Genomic DNA, 4346 nt, shown 5'->3' with positions numbered 1-4346 from the left:
GCGACTTGCTCTCTTTTACTCTGCTTTCGAACAGTTTATATATTGTGGGCATTGTCTGGTTGTTGAAGTGTTGGTAGAAGTGATTAATCAATCTGATTGGATATGAGTTTTTAAAAGACTAGATCTATTCAAGTTTTCTATTTCTTAAGAAAATACATTAAGATAATACACGCGATTATCTAGACACGCTCGGGGACTGGGAGCCAAAGCAGGCTCCATGCGGGGAGCGGGGAGCTGGGAGCGGGAACCCGGCGGAGCGGGGCCTGCGCTTCTGCGGCGCATCCCACAGGGTCTCCGGGCCCGCGACTTAGCAGAGCCGGTCAGGATGTGCTGGCCATGGAGGTGGGCAGAGCCAGGAAAAGATCGCTGGCCCGGGCCGACCCCGTCCTCCCTCGGCCGCAGCCTCCTGCTCCGGGACCCTTATCCCCGCCCCACAGAGGAGCCGCACGGGTCTTGGAGAATCACCTGCTCCCAGGTGTTTCCAAGGCACGAAAGATGTGGCTGACCTGTGAAAAGCAACTCAAACACCTAGGAAGAGGAGTGAAACTTTTCCTGCGGGAGTGGGCGCCAGCTCACCCCTGCCTGCCCTGCCACCCCTCGCCTCACCCGGCCCACCTTTCGAATTGTCTCCTGGGTACCGGGACGGGGGCGTTTAAAACCACTGTACTGGGATCATGACGTGAGTTCATGGTCCTACTGTCTAAAACCAAAAGGTGGAACCCCCGAGATTAACATGCGAAAGTTAAAAACAAGACAGCATCAAGAGAAGACTCTGAAAATTCTTTTTTTCTCTGGACTAAAGGAGAAAACTTCAAAGCATCCCTCTTCTGGGAAAGAGAGAAATTTCAGGATCATTGAGGGGCGAAGAAGTTGTTGTTGCTTCCTTGCTCAGAGCAAGTGCCAACTCCCCCAACGCAGAAAACCGGTCGCACTATCAACCCATTCTTGCGGACGCCTTCGGATCTTTGGGAATAGTTTTGACATCTCCGACACTTAAGCAGCTGTAACCATACAGGGTGGGGTGTGAAGCCCCAGATCCAGAACAGATGGGTGGCTTGAAGCTTAGTGATCGCACTTTGAGCCTATTGTGAAGTTGGAACTCCCCACACCTGCAGTGCCCATTATTGTTATTGAGACACCGCAGCGAATTAGTCAGTCCTTGCAACATCTTCCTGAGGGAGGACACCTGAAACCAAGGGATGAGGAAACCCGATGTGTGCAGGAGCTTAAGTAGCTATTCCAGGGAAGGAGTGGCCTGGTTGAACATTAAGACTGGGGTGGTCTCAATCTTGGACTTTATCCAGACATGCCATTTTATCCAGCCAGGGAACACAGAATCATAGAGGTGGGGCAGAACCTCATTTACAAACAAAGACAAGGATGCCCACAGAAGTTGCATCAATTGCCTGGTGTCACATAGCTGGTTGTGGCAGAGCTACAAATGGAACTCAGTCTTGAGATTGAGTCTCGAGTCCTTCCCACTGCTCCCGACAAGCTGCAGGACTGGGCCATCACCCTGAGAGAGAACCCATGCCAACCATGTCAGTTGCTATTTTCAGCCTTCAGAGTTCAGAGTCAGGGAGCTGGCTTCTCAGAGGCTGAGCAGCATATTTAGAAATGCCTCTGACTTTGCTCATGGCACCATTCTTTCTATGAACCTGGTTTGCTTTGGGAAATAAAATAAGTCAGGCACAAAAACTCCTGGACTTCTGCTTAAAAGCCAGGTGTGATGGCTCACCCCTATAATTCCAGTACTTTGGGAGGCCAAGGCAGGAGGATCGTTTGAGGCCAGGAGTTTGAGAACAGCCTGGGCAACATAGCAAACCCTGTTTTTACTAAAAACTAGAGAAGAAAACAGTAAGGACCTACAATGTTTCTTGTCTTCATTAAAATCTTTCTACTCAAAATCTAAAATCTTTTGGATCTTTCACATTTAAAGTTTCATGTTAAATAACTGAATTTATAATTTATAATGTCTACTGCTGCAGGAGTAGCTCCACTTTTCTTTCTAAATAACTTTTTTCTCTTATAAATGTGTCAGGGGTGCCCTAAGAGTAGGGTCTGCCAAGACCCATGGATACTGACAGTTATCAACTGAAGAAATATAGAGTTAGAAACCATGGTAAAGAAAGAGACATGGGAGCAGCGCCTGTGGCTCATTGAGTAGGGCGCTGGCCCCATATACCGAGGGTGGTGGGTTCAAATCCAGCACCGGCCAAACTGCAACAAAAAAATAGCTGGGTATTGTGGCAAGTGCCTGTAGTCCCAGCTACTGGGGAGGCTGAGGCAAGAGAATCACCTAAGCCCAAGACCTGGAGGTTGCTGTGAGCTGTGACGCCATGGCACTCTACCAAGGGTAACAAAGTTAGACTCTGTCTCTTGAAAAGAAAGAAAGAAAGAAAGAAAAAGACATAAGACATAGAATAGAATCAAAAGTGGGAGCTCAGGGATCGATTGCCCATTTGTGGGATTCCAGCAAAGGCTCAAAATGTTTGTTCCACTCTGATTTTATTGACGTCTGTTTGCCCAGAGGGTAAGATGAGGGAGGGAATGAAGACACCAGCAGTTTCTGTGATTGAGCGTACCAGCTCCTACTGCTATTATTATTAACTTTCAGAAATATGAAATCTAAGCCTTGTATTGGGAGAGCCTGCTTGAGATCACACACATAGCTTCCTAGGGAGGTGTTAAACTCCACTAGTACACTATGGAGTACAACGCCTCGGGTGTTAATCTACTCTGAGGAACCGATGGGAAGGAGACATTTTCTTCCCATCACCACCACAGAGGATCTTCCTCTTCAATTAGGGATATAAGCTCTTCTGCCCATATCTCAGGGCTGGTGCTACTCCCTTGACCTCTACTCCAGGCAAATGCAAATCACCACAATGTGTGCAGGAAATGCCCTAGAAGATGTATCTTTTGCTAGGACTTGCCACAGTCTCCTCTATGGCCACTATTCTCCTCAGAGTGCTCACAGACCCAGCAGGGTGTTTGTAAACTATATCCCCAACAGGCTAGAAGTTCAGAAAAGGCAAGAAGCTTGCTAGTAATGGCTAGTAATAGTAAACTAGCTGGCTTTTCTTTGTTCTGACTCATTCAGCTTACTTTTGTTTTCCTCCTTTTCTGGGGGTGCTTTCCCTTGTCAAGAAAGGTTTTTGGTCCCCATTCACTCAGCAAAATGGTAATTCTCAGGCTGGGCACAGTGGCTCACACCTGTAATCCTAGCACTCTGGGAGGCTGAGAAGGGAGGATCACTCAAGCTCAGGAATTGGAGACCAGCCTGAGCAAGAGCCAGACCCGGTCTCTACTAAAAACAGAAAAAATTAGCTGGGCATTGCTGTAGGCACTTGTAGTACCAGCTGCTCAGGGGGCTGAGGCAGGATCACTTGGGCCCAGGAGTTTGAGGTTGCTCTGAGCTAGGCTGAGGCCATGACACTCTAGGCTGAGCAACATAGTGAGACTCTGTCTCAATAAAAGAAAAAAGAATTTGGCAAACAGAAAAGTATAAAGAAGAAAGTAAAAAAAAAAAAAACCCTAAAAACATAATTCTATGATCTGAAAATAACTGCTGTTAATATTCAATTTCTCTTTGTTACTATTTAATGTATATTCACATATATACAGATATGGACATTTTTGCACGATTGAGATGATATGGTATACATAGAGTCTGTCACTCTGCTGTTGATTGATTTTTAAAGATCAAAAAATTATCAAATTTATCTTATCAGTAAAGGCTAATCCAATGTCATTGGCAGTTTACCACAGCTCAGAACTTGAATCAGATTGTAAAGCCAAATAAAGACACCTTGCTGGACAACTTACATCTTGAAACAGAGAGGAGGAGGAAACAATCTTTCCCACGAGGTTTTTGATTTGCATCTCTCAAAGTCAACAGGGATTTATCAGATTTGAGCTGACTTATGTTTTTCTCTCAAATTTCCCCATAAAGTGAGATCTGGCTGAGTGTGGTGGCTCACACCTATAATCCCAGCACTTTGGGAGGCTAAGGCACGAGGACTTCTTGAGGCCAGGAGCTGGAAATGAGACTGACCAAGATGGAAATCCTGTTCCTACAAAAAATACAAAACTTATCGGGCATGGTGGTGGGCGCCTATTGTCCCAGCTACTTGGGAGGCTGAAGCAGGAGACTCACTTGAGCCCTGGAGTTGGAAGTTGCAGAGAGCCCTGACAATGCTACTCCACTCTAGGAGTGGGTGATAGTGAGACCCTGTTAACATTTCTAAGACTTTGTCTTAGAAAAAATAAATCAATTAACTAAATAAAGTGAGATCAATCTTTAACACAGGTTAATCAACCGAAAGTTTGTGCATCCCCGGCTC

The sequence above is a fragment of the Otolemur garnettii genome, unplaced genomic scaffold (genome assembly GCF_000181295.1).
Source record: "Otolemur garnettii isolate 467f Iridium unplaced genomic scaffold, OtoGar3 scaffold00022, whole genome shotgun sequence".
In the NCBI taxonomy this organism is placed as follows: Eukaryota; Metazoa; Chordata; class Mammalia; order Primates; family Galagidae; genus Otolemur; species Otolemur garnettii.
Note: the sequence above shows the minus strand (reverse complement) of the source record.